The 12,500-nt window shown below is 43.5% G+C and overlaps 3 non-coding genes across 3 annotated transcripts in view; all 3 read left to right on the forward strand.

Annotated features, from left to right (window-relative positions):
• Window positions 1-6,234: 6,234 nt before the first annotated feature.
• Window positions 6,235-8,155, forward strand: LOC148166721 (small subunit ribosomal RNA). The gene has a single exon (XR_015770982.1). It is a non-coding gene; the product is annotated as a small subunit ribosomal RNA (ribosomal RNA).
• Window positions 8,156-9,777: 1,622 nt separating this feature from the next.
• On the forward strand, window positions 9,778-9,934 carry LOC148166722 (5.8S ribosomal RNA). Its single transcript, XR_015770987.1, has one exon. It is a non-coding gene; the product is annotated as a 5.8S ribosomal RNA (ribosomal RNA).
• A 658-nt stretch (window positions 9,935-10,592) lies between these two features.
• Window positions 10,593-12,500, forward strand: part of LOC148166723 (large subunit ribosomal RNA) — a 4,041-nt gene continuing 2,133 nt past the window's right edge. Inside the window, exon 1 of the ribosomal RNA XR_015770984.1 lies at window positions 10,593-12,500. This exon is cut by the window's right edge and continues 2,133 nt beyond it. This is a non-coding gene — a ribosomal RNA (large subunit ribosomal RNA).

Genomic DNA, 12,500 nt, shown 5'->3' on the forward strand with positions numbered 1-12,500 from the left:
AATATGTAAAATAAAGGAAAAAACAGTAATTTTTGACATTTCTGAAGTTCCAGACCTGTCATATAGATGGCGCCATTTTTGAGTTAAAATAGGCGCCAAAATTCAAAAACAATATGTAAAATAAAGGAAAAAACAGTAATTTTTGACATTTCTGAAGTTCCAAACCTGACACATAGATGACGCCATTTTAGGGTCAGGTCAGGTCAAATTATGCTTAAAATTCAAGAAAAATACGTAAATTAACCCAGAATCTTGTAATTTTTGACATTTATGAAGTTCCAGACCTGACACATAGATGGCGCCATTTTAGGGTCAGTTAGGTCAAATTATGCTTAAAATTCAAGAAAAATACGTAAATTAACCCAGAATCTTGTAATTTTTGACATTTCTGAAGTTCCAGACCTGACACATAGATGACGCCATTTTAGGGTCAGGTCAGGTCAAATTATGCTTAAAATTCAAGAAAAATACGTAAATTAACCCAGAATCTTGTAATTTTTGACATTTCTGAAGTTCCAGACCTGTCATATAGATGGCGCCACTAAATTATGTTTTCGACTAACAGGTGGCGATACCAACATTAATAGTTACAGAAAGCTGTAATTTTTTTGACTTTCAAGTTTAGGTAACTGTTCTACAGATGGCGCCAGCATTGCTACAAATACAGGAACCTGTAGTTGTTTTTTGACATTTGACATCTTGACCTAATCTATAGGTCTAAAGATCAGCAATAGAATGGACTTCAAAGTTGATAATAAAGCTTTATTTTTATTATATATCGTAAATGGATTGTGTTTAAGCATAACGTTTGAATGGTTATGCAACCGCGGAAACTAATTGTTGCCGAACTTTCGTCTTTCCTTTGCATTCTTGAATAACGGAAATATAGATGGATTATTTTTGTGCATGAATTTTAAATTGTTATGCAACCATGAAAACACTAATTATTTTCTTTTTTCGGAGTTTTTTCAGATTATTGAAAGTCTGACACAAAACCTGTCCGTAACTGCGGCGTTCTCGCCAAACGCTACAGCTTGAAAAATCTAAAATTCGCATAGTCTAAATGTCCGAGAAAAATCGAAATTAAATGAAAACGAACAAAAGTTCGGACCGAACTAACATTAATCGAAAGTGGATGTCATAATTTTAAGTCCCTAACTAAACGGGATCTAAAACCCTTTCGAAACTGTGGCGTTCGAATTTTGATGAAAATTATTCCAAGTCCAAAGTCGGAACTGAAGCGTTCACATTGAACGCTACAGTTTCGAGAATCTATTCGGAACTGAAGCGTTCATATTGAACGCTACAGTTTCGAGAATCTATTCGGAACTGAAGCGTTCACATTGAACGCTACAGTTTCGAGAATCTATTCGGAACTGAAGCGTTCACATTGAACGCTACAGTTTCGAGAATCTATTCGGAACTGAGGCGTTCACTTTGAACGTTACAGTTTCGAAAGGACAAAATTAACAAAGACCAAAAGTCCGAGAAAAATTGAAATTAAATGGAAATGAACAAAAGTTCGGACCGAACTAACATTAATCGAAAGTGGATGTCATAATTTTAAGTCCCTAACTAAACGGGATCTAAAACCCTTTCGAAACTGTGGCGTTCGAATTTTGATGAAAATTATTCTAAGTCCAAAGTCGGAACTGAAGCGTTCACATTGAACGCTACAGTTTCGAAAATCTATTCGGAACTGAAGCGTTCACACTGGCGATTGCTTATGCAACCATGAAAGCAGAAATATGAAACGCTACAGTTTCGAAAACTCATTCGGAACTGAAGCGTTCACACTGGCGATTGTTTATGCAACCATGAAAGCACAAAAATGAAACGCCACAGTTGCGAAAACTCATTCGGAACTGATGCGTTTACACCGAACGCTACAGTTTTGAAACCTCGTTCGGAACTGATGCGTTCAAAAATGTCGAAATTTTTACAAGTCCAGTTTCGGAACTGTAGCGACTGCATGGACTTAGCGCGAAAAGGACACATTCAGTGGGAACTGTAGCGGTAGGGACCCGTAAAAAAAATAATAAAATATTTTATTTTTTGCTTTTTACCTTCCGTATACACATTTTTTTTTTTTTTTTTTTTTTTTTTTTTTTTTTTTTTTTTTTTAAGTCCAAATTGGGAACTGTAGCGGTCAACAGAAAAAAAAACTTTTTCCATCAACCACATACAATTCCCATTTTTAATATAATATTATTATTTATATTAATATTATAATTATTCATAATATATTACTGAACATTTGCTTCTCCTCAGTTTCGTTCTTTGGTTTCCAATATCATTCACTTGATCATATTTAATTCAAGCTTGTTATCGGAGGAGAAACAAGTCTTTCACAATTTTCACCAGTTCTGCTTACCATGTGACGGATCTTTTGTTTTTCAACGGGCGGAACAATAATCGAGATTTTTACTGCTTGGTGTTTCGGGCTTTGTGTTTTATTTTATAGATCCGTCACATTATTCAAGTAAATTATTCAATTCAATTTGTCGTCTGCATTAGAGTCAAGATTATTAATTTCATCTCATTTGCAGACGACTTTGGATAAGAGCACTGGGTGGTCACGTTTTTTAACTAGCGGTGAATTAGCTAATTCGTTCGCAAAATGCACGTTACAGGCGGACTAATTCACATTTCGCTATTCATCGAGAAATTTTTATTCACAGCGGTATATTGTCTTTCTAGAGATTTACCACTTTTTATTTCATCGATGTATTTTTATTTTTAATTTAGCATAATATCATTAAACGGGGTCGCGATGTACGAGAGGTAACAGATCGTACGGACGCGCACATTTGATTTCATGTCAATCCATTCATCGTGCGTACTTGTCCGTCATCGCTGCCACTTACCATCAGTACTCCCTATATATGCCGCCGCGGCAGCGATCAGCTCTGAATCGCTCGATGCGTGAAACGATCGAAATCCCATAGTGCGCCGGCCGCTCGCTATGGGCGAGGGGTAGAGTAAAACGGTCTGATCGCTCGGTGCAAAAGTCCGTTTGGGTACTTAGAGACGGAATTTTAAAATTCTGATTTCGCAGATCAATTTCAAGGATTATTAGGACTCGAATGCTGTCGACCATGTTTTGTAAAAAAAGTTTTTTACGTTTTTACGGCAATTTGACTGAACGCTACAGTTTCGAAAAAAAGTCGGAACTGTGGCGTTCGATCGAAATTTTTCCAAGTCCGAAGTCGAAACTGTAGCGTTCGAACAAAATTTTTCTAAGTCCGAAGTCGAAACTGTAGCGGTCGACCAAAATTTTTCTAAGTCCGATTCGAAACTGTAGCGTTCGAACAAAATTTTTCTAAGTCCGAAGTCGAAACTGTAGCGTTCGGCGCTCATTCGTCTAAGTCCGAACTCGGAAGTGTAGCGGTTGACAAATTTACATTGACCAAAAGTCCGAGAAAAATCGAAATTAAATCCAAACGAACAAATGTTTGGGTCGAACTAGCATCGATAGAAGGTAGATTTTATAATTTCAAGCTCCTAATTAAACGGGATCTAAAACCCTCTGGAAACTGAGGCGTTCGAAATTTTGATGAAAATTTTTCTAAGTCCGAAATAGGAACTGTGGCGGTCGAGCGAAATTTTTCTAAGTCCGTAGTCGAAACTGAGGTGTTCGAATTTTTGATAAAAATTTTTCTAAGTCTCATGTTGGAACTGTGGCGGTCGAGCGAAATTTTTCCAAGTCCGAAGTCGAAACTGTAGCGTTCGAACGAAATTTTTCTAAGTCCGAAGTCGAAACTGTAGCGTTCGGCGCTCATTCGTCTAAGTCCGAAGTCGGAAGTGTAGCGGTTGACAAATTTACATTGACCAAAAGTACGAGAAAAATCGAAATTAAATGCAAACGAACAAATGTTTGGGTCGAACTAACATCGATAGAAGGTAGATTTTATAATTTCAAGCTTCTAATTAAACGGGATCTAAAACCCTCTGGAAACTGAGGCGTTCAAAATTTTCATCAAAATTTTTCTAAGACCGAAGTAGGAACTGTGGCGGTTGACCGAAATTTTTCTAAGTCCGTAGTCGAAACTGAGGTGATCGAATTTTTGATGAAAATTTTTCTAAGTCTCATGTTGGAACTGTGGCGGTCGAGCGAAATTTTTCTAAGTCCGAAGTCGAAACTGTAGCGTTCGAACGAAATTTTTCTAAGTCCGAAGTCGAAACTGTAGCGGTCGACCAAAATTTTTCTAAGTCCGATTCGAAACTGAGGCGTTCGACCGAAATTTTTCTAAGTCCAATTCGAAACTGTGGCGGTCGAGCGAAATTTTTCTAAGTCCGAAGTCGAAACTGTAGCGTTCGGCGCTCATTCGTCTAAGTCCGAAGTCGGAAGTGTAGCGGTTGATAAATTTACATTGACCAAAAGTCCGAGAAAAATCGAAATTAAATGCAAACGAACAAAAGTTACGGTCGAACTAACACCAAACAAGGGTGGCTGTGATAATTTCAAACCCCTAACTAAACGGGATCTAAAACCCTCTGGAAACTGAGGCGTTCGAAATTTTGATGAAAATTATTCTAAGTCCGAAGTCGGAACTGAGGTGTTCGGTCGAAATGCCGTAAAAACGTAAAAAATATTTTTTTCAAAACACCGTTAACGGCATTCGAGTCCTAATGACCCTTGAAATTGATCTGCGAAATCAGAATTTTAAAATTCCGTCTCTAAGTACCCAAACGGACTTTTGCACCGAGCGATCAGACCGATTTACCCGACCCCTCGCCCATAGCGAGCGGCCGGCGCGCTATGGGATTTCGACCGTTTCGCGCATCGAGTGATTCAGAGCTGAACGCTGCCGCGCTGGCATATATAGGGATAGTAGTGGTGGTATGTAGCAGCGGACAAAAGCGTACGATCGAAATGTGATTTTATGTGCGTCCGATTATCTTGTTACCTCTCGTACACCGCGACTTACCCGTAGTTGGGACGATGGCCGGAATGTGTACCCTGTGGACCCACCATCGTTTGAGGGATGACAAATCTTGCCATTGACCATGCACAGCGAGATTGCGGATGCGGCGAGCGTTTCTATGTTAGCGGTCCAAATGCAATCAAAGATTTTATGTGTTCGTGTCAGAACGACCAAAAATTAACAAATGCGTCAACTCACTAAAGTCCGAGCGAGAATTTTGAAATAAATAAAATTTCATAAACTCGTAACGTGTGAATATTTCTAAAGAGAAATCTCACAATAAACCGTCGCTTTCAATCTAGCGAAGAGTATGGAGAATGTTTGAACTTTTGCTTGTCGACGACGATATTTTTTCTTTACGATAAAATTTCAAGTCGATGTGCCCAAAAATCTCTAAATTTTGAACTGGGAAATTATTTCTTCGTCCGATGAATCGCATTGATCTCTGTTTTTGACGAAAAAAAGACGGATAAAATGCAGCATTCAATCAAGGATATAAAATAAAAGAAAAATTTTCCGTAAAAACTATATTACAATGGAGGATTATGTTTCTACTTTTCGTCCGATGAGTCGCAACAAAAATAAGTAATCCATCCGTCGTTGTTCGTTTAGTCGATCTGAATGCACTGTAAAAATTTATTAAAGTAAAATGTTACGTTGCATTTCATGAATTTTGACAAACGTGTACCGAAATGTGTACAAATTATTTATTTCGACGACGACGACAACTTAGAACGGATGAATAAAATTAATTGTTGCAAGATTCAAACAAGGATGAAAAAGTCATAGAAAATTATTCCGTAACCATGATATTGGATTATTTTTTCTTCACTCTCTCCTCCGATGAGTCGCAACAAATAAAAATCCATAAATCAATTCATCCGTCGTTGTTCGTTTAGTCGATCTGAATGCACTGTAAAAATTTATTAAAGTAAAAATGTTACGTTGCATTTCATGAATTTTGACAAACGTGTACCCCGAAGTGTGTACAAATTATTTATTTCGACGACGACGACAACTTAGAACGGATGAATAAGAATAAAATTGTTGCAGGAGATTCAATCAAGGATGATGTGAGAAAAATGTCGAAAAATTTTCCATCCAGAAAGATCGCGTGGCGTTACGTCTCTTCTTACGAGGTTTTCGTTTCGCAGACACGCACACTTTCTTCAAAACAATAATAGGAAAGTGTTCAGTTTTTTATAAGAGCAGCAGGTGTCTTTCCGAAATTCTACGATTATTGTAGCTTATATGACTAGAAGGAAAGAAAGACTAAAACTCTCTTATTTTAAAACAAGAACGCAGTTCCCTGGTTGATCCTGCCAGTAGTCATATGCTTGTCTCAAAGATTAAGCCATGCATGTCTCAGTACAAGCCAAATTAAGGTGAAACCGCGAAAGGCTCATTAAATCAGTTATGGTTCCTTAGATCGTACCCACATTTACTTGGATAACTGTGGTAATTCTAGAGCTAATACATGCAAACAGAGCTCCAACCGGAAACGGAAGGAGCGCTTTTATTAGATCAAAACCAATCGGTGGCGGTCTCCGTCATCGTACAACTTGGTGACTCTGAATAACTTTACGCTGATCGCACGGTCTCGCACCGGCGACGCATCTTTCAAATGTCTGCCTTATCAACTGTCGATGGTAGGTTCTGCGCCTACCATGGTTGTAACGGGTAACGGGGAATCAGGGTTCGATTCCGGAGAGGGAGCCTGAGAAACGGCTACCACATCCAAGGAAGGCAGCAGGCGCGCAAATTACCCACTCCCGGCACGGGGAGGTAGTGACGAAAAATAACGATACGGGACTCATCCGAGGCCCCGTAATCGGAATGAGTACACTCTAAACCCTTTAACGAGGATCAATTGGAGGGCAAGTCTGGTGCCAGCAGCCGCGGTAATTCCAGCTCCAATAGCGTATATTAAAGTTGTTGCGGTTAAAAAGCTCGTAGTCGAATCTGTGTCCCGCGCCGCCGGTTCATCGTTCGCGGTGTCAACTGGCGTGCCGCGGGACGTCCTGCCGGTGGGCTTAGCTCGAGAGGGCGGCCCAACTCAATCCCGCCGCGGTGCTCTTCATTGAGTGTCGAGGTGGGCCGGCACGTTTACTTTGAACAAATTAGAGTGCTTAAAGCAGGCTAAAACTTCGCCTGAATACTGTGTGCATGGAATAATGGAATAGGACCTCGGTTCTATTTTGTTGGTTTTCGGAACCCCGAGGTAATGATTAATAGGAACGGATGGGGGCATTCGTATTGCGACGTTAGAGGTGAAATTCTTGGATCGTCGCAAGACGGACAGAAGCGAAAGCATTTGCCAAAAACGCTTTCATTGATCAAGAACGAAAGTTAGAGGTTCGAAGGCGATCAGATACCGCCCTAGTTCTAACCATAAACGATGCCAGCTAGCGATCCGCCGACGTTCTTCCGATGACTCGGCGGGCAGCTTCCGGGAAACCAAAGCTTTTGGGTTCCGGGGGAAGTATGGTTGCAAAGCTGAAACTTAAAGGAATTGACGGAAGGGCACCACCAGGAGTGGAGCCTGCGGCTTAATTTGACTCAACACGGGAAACCTCACCAGGCCCGGACACCGGAAGGATTGACAGATTGAGAGCTCTTTCTTGATTCGGTGGGTGGTGGTGCATGGCCGTTCTTAGTTGGTGGAGCGATTTGTCTGGTTAATTCCGATAACGAACGAGACTCTAGCCTGCTAAATAGGCGTATTTCGACATCCCAAAGGCCCGTCGATCCTGGGTTCGCCCGGTGGTCGTGCGCGGTTTTTACTGTCGGCGTACAAACAATTCTTCTTAGAGGGACAGGCGGCTTCTAGCCGCACGAGATTGAGCAATAACAGGTCTGTGATGCCCTTAGATGTTCTGGGCCGCACGCGCGCTACACTGAAGGAATCAGCGTGTCCTCCCTGACCGAGCGGTCCGGGTAACCCGCTGAACCTCCTTCGTGCTAGGGATTGGGGCTTGCAATTGTTCCCCATGAACGAGGAATTCCCAGTAAGCGTGAGTCATAAGCTCGCGTTGATTACGTCCCTGCCCTTTGTACACACCGCCCGTCGCTACTACCGATTGAATGATTTAGTGAGGTCTTCGGACCGGTACGCGATGGCGTTTCGACGTCGTCGATGTCGCTGGGAAGATGACCAAACTTGATCATTTAGAGGAAGTAAAAGTCGTAACAAGGTTTCCGTAGGTGAACCTGCGGAAGGATCATTAACGTGTCCTCGTACACACGAATTTTGACATATGTATAATTTATTATTATGCATTTTCATTTGATCGTGTCGATGTACACTTTATGTTTTTACAACACCGTCGTCGATGACATGGAGTCGACGGCACGATCTTTTGTCGTGCCGTTGCTTGTTTCTTTTTGAAACACCGTGTGTACGACGTTTTGAACTACGAATCGTACATATTCGGAAAAACAATAGCGTTACGCTGGCCCGCAGCGCCGGTCCTTGCGATCGAGTTTTTCACCTTTTTTGAACGAGAAAAACCGAATTCGCTCGGGCATACGGCTGTTTCTTCGGGTACCTAGATTTTTTGATTTTTTTTGTACTATCTCTCGATCTTTTCCAATGATGGAAAGAAGGAGGGACGCTTTCGGTTTTTCGACCGGATCGCGGAAAGTTGTGAACTCCACCGCGAAAGTCGAAAGACGTTAGAAGTCCTCTTTTTTCGGACACACGGAGAGGATGTAGCAGAGTAGTCGAGAAAGAAGAAAATCGCAGGTGTCGAATTAGGTTACGACACCGTGGGTTTTAAATGATTTACGCCCGGCTACGGGACCGGCGAGAAACGCTCCCGATTCTACGATTCGCGTGAATGATGTTCGTCGTTAGACGCTTCAAAGAGTTTTTTGAAAGCGCCGTTAAACGAGCGATCGCACACACATCACACCTTGCTTTTTTAATGTTTTTGGTAGATGTGGTAAAGTGATTTCGTTAGAAACGGTAAAATTCTCTTTACGGAGCGTACGACTGCACCATTTCAAAATTATATACACCGTCAATCGTCATTAAGTCACGATATAGAACGGTAAACTTGAGGATTTTATGTTAGACGCTCAGTCTGGCACGTCTATAAATTTTTTCGTCAAAATTCACGATCTGTCTTCGGTTTGGCGACGAAAAAATATAGAAAGAAAATTGAAACACGAACACAAAGACCGCCCGCGAAAATCTCTTTTCGCTTACGGCGGATACTAATTCGCTTTTTCATAACGAGTACGATGATGTAATGATGTGTTCATTCCGATCGATCAAAAACCGTCTCTTCGTCACACTTTTTAAAGTGCTTGACACACACACACGCACACTAAATGAAAGACACAATAAAGGAAAACTACCGAAAATGTAGTTTATGAGAGAAAGCAGCATTATTTATTAAAATTATTGCTGAGAAAAAGGAAATTGGCAAATTCCTAATTAAAATCGTATCGAACATGTCCCATCTTCACACATACATGCTCGTACTTTGCGTGTAAAAGCGGAGACCGCGTGAAAAAGAAAAGTGCTTCTTTTTCGGTGCGCGGATACAAATTTGTGTTTGGGTTAATATTTTTTTTAATTTTTTCGTACGCGTAAAACTGAGACCGACGATCGCGTTCCCTTTCAGACGAGAAAGTACGGACGAAAGACAATTAAGAGCGAGAATCATAAATATCCATACCACAACACCGAAATTTTAGACGTGGCACGTTTCGGAACCACGAAGATCATTTTCGTTTCGGATGTACGCACGTACGCAAAAATTTTTGCAAGACGTGTATAGACAGCTGGACGATCGGCATGATCGGGGTTCTTGTGGAACGAGCGTTTAAATTTTAAAAAGATTACCCTGAACGGTGGATCACTTGGCTCGTGGGTCGATGAAGAACGCAGCTAATTGCGCGTCAACTTGTGAACTGCAGGACACATGAACATCGACATTTCGAACGCACATTGCGGTCCTCGGATATAATGTTCCCGGACCACTCCTGGCTGAGGGTCGTGTCAATTTCAAAGACTGCTCGGTTTTCGTTTTCGGACGAAAACGTCGGAGCGTGTTGGATGTGTTGCGACGCGTCGAATAGGTACTCATTAATGTACGTGATCGTCACTTACGTCACGATATAACGACGCACGCCTCGAACGTGTGCCGAGACGTTTACTCGAGCGTGTTTTTTCGTCAAAAAGGACGGGACGGGTATGCTTTGTATTTTTTTTTACAAAGTCCGTCGGACGTCCACCTTGCGAATCATAAATACGAAAGTGTTTACGTCGGCACATGTTCTTGCGTGGTGTGTCGTAGAATCGTGTGTTTGTGTGCGTTTCTCGTGCAGCGAGTAAATTTGCGCGACATCTTAAGACGCGAAAGCGACCAACTACTACTTGTTGTAGTTGTTGGCTGGTCTTTCGGCGTAGCACGTCCTATTTCTTCAACATGTCGTCATTTAAAAAAAAAAAATGGCGTTTTAAGGTTGAGAACGTTATAGACGGTCGTCGTGTCCGAGACGTGTAATGCAAATCGCGACAGACGTCAGATCGTAAGCGTTTCTGTAAACTTAGCCATTTTTTAAAAAGAAAAATGACGAACACGTATAGCAAGGAATGGGAGACGTGTCGTGATCGTCGAAATGACCGAATGAAAAATTTTTATTTTTCATATGCGACCTCAGAGCAGGTGAGACTACCCGCTGAATTTAAGCATATTACTAAGCGGAGGAAAAGAAACTAACTAGGATTCCCTCAGTAGCGGCGAGCGAACAGGGAGAAGCCCAGCACCGAATCCCGCGGCCGAAACCGGACGCCGGGAAATGTGGTGTTAGGGAGGATCCGTCATCCCGAGATCGTGCGGCGCGTCCAAGTCCATCTTGAACGGGGCCACAGCCCATAGAGGGTGCCAGGCCCGTAGCGACCGCTGCCGATAACGGGAGGATCTCTCCTCAGAGTCGGGTTGCTTGAGAGTGCAGCCCTAAGTGGGTGGTAAACTCCATCTAAGGCTAAATATGACCACGAGACCGATAGCGAACAAGTACCGTGAGGGAAAGTTGAAAAGAACTTTGAAGAGAGAGTTCAATAGTACGTGAAACCGTTCAGGGGTAAACCTGAGAAACCCGAAAGGTCGAAAGGGGAGATTCAGCGTGACTCGATGGCGGCGCTGGACGATCGTGTGACAGATGGCGTACGCGTCGTTTGCACCTTTCGTTTTGTCGATCTGCCGTCGAACGCGTGCACTTCTCCCCCTGTAGGACGTCGCGATCCGTTGAGTGCCGGTCTAAGGCCCGCGGTGGAGCTCGTTCGGACGGTTCGCCGTTCGCCGAATGAACCCGTGGTGTTTCCCGATCGGCTCGCTCGACGGTATACAGATGGCGCGGGGCCGCTACACAGTTAGCGTCCGACCTTCGGCAAGCGCGCCCGTCGTGATGGTGATCGGACCTGGTGCCGGTCCCGTCCCCGGGTGGCTGTTCGCTGAGGTGTTCTCGGACAGACCTCGTTGAAACGCCGATCTGCGACGCTATAGCTTTGGGTACTTTCAGGACCCGTCTTGAAACACGGACCAAGGAGTCTAGCATGTGCGCGAGTCATTGGGATTTAACTAAACCTAAAGGCGCAATGAAAGTGAAGGTCCGCCTTGCGCGGACCAAGGGAGGATGGGCGGTCGTTACGGCTGCCGCCCCGCACTCCCGGGGCGTCTCGTTCTCATTGCGAGAAGAGGCGCACCAAGAGCGTACACGCTGGGACCCGAAAGATGGTGAACTATGCCTGGTCAGGACGAAGTCAGGGGAAACCCTGATGGAGGTCCGTAGCGATTCTGACGTGCAAATCGATCGTCGGAACTGGGTATAGGGGCGAAAGACTAATCGAACCATCTAGTAGCTGGTTCCCTCCGAAGTTTCCCTCAGGATAGCTGGCGCTCATAGCATACGAGTTTCATCCGGTAAAGCGAATGATTAGAGGCATTGGGGTCGAAACGGCCTCAACCTATTCTCAAACTTTAAATGGGTGAGATCTCCGGCTTGCTCGAACTATTGAAGCCGCGAGACTCGAATCAGAGTGCCAAGTGGGCCATTTTTGGTAAGCAGAACTGGCGCTGTGGGATGAACCAAACGCCGAGTTAAAGCGCCTAAATCGACGCTTATGGGATACCATGAAAGGCGTTGGTAACTTAAGACATCAGGACGGTGGCCATGGAAGTCGGAATCCGCCAAGGAGTGTGTAACAACTCACCTGCCGAAGTTACTAGCCCTGAAAATGGATGGCGCTGAAGCGTCGTGCTTATACTCGGCCGTCAGAGGCATGTGCGGTCAGGTTATTAAATTAACCGGCCATGAAGCCCTGACGAGTAGGAGGGTCGCGGCGGTGAGCGCAGAAGGACTGGCCGTGAGGCCGTCTGGAGCCGCCGTCGGTGCAGATCTTGGTGGTAGTAGCAAATACTCCAGCGAGGCCCTGGAGGACTGACGTGGAGAAGGGTTTCGTGTGAACAGCCGTTGCACACGAGTCAGTCGATCCTAAGCCCTAGGCGAAAGCCGATGTTGATGTGGTGTAGATTTTTGTCGTTGGTCGCAATTCGCAAT

Source organism: Gnatocerus cornutus, unplaced genomic scaffold, assembly GCF_029298725.1.
Source record: "Gnatocerus cornutus isolate USDA-ARS CGAHR unplaced genomic scaffold, icGnaCorn1.1 Chromosome205, whole genome shotgun sequence".
In the NCBI taxonomy this organism is placed as follows: domain Eukaryota; kingdom Metazoa; phylum Arthropoda; class Insecta; order Coleoptera; family Tenebrionidae; genus Gnatocerus; species Gnatocerus cornutus.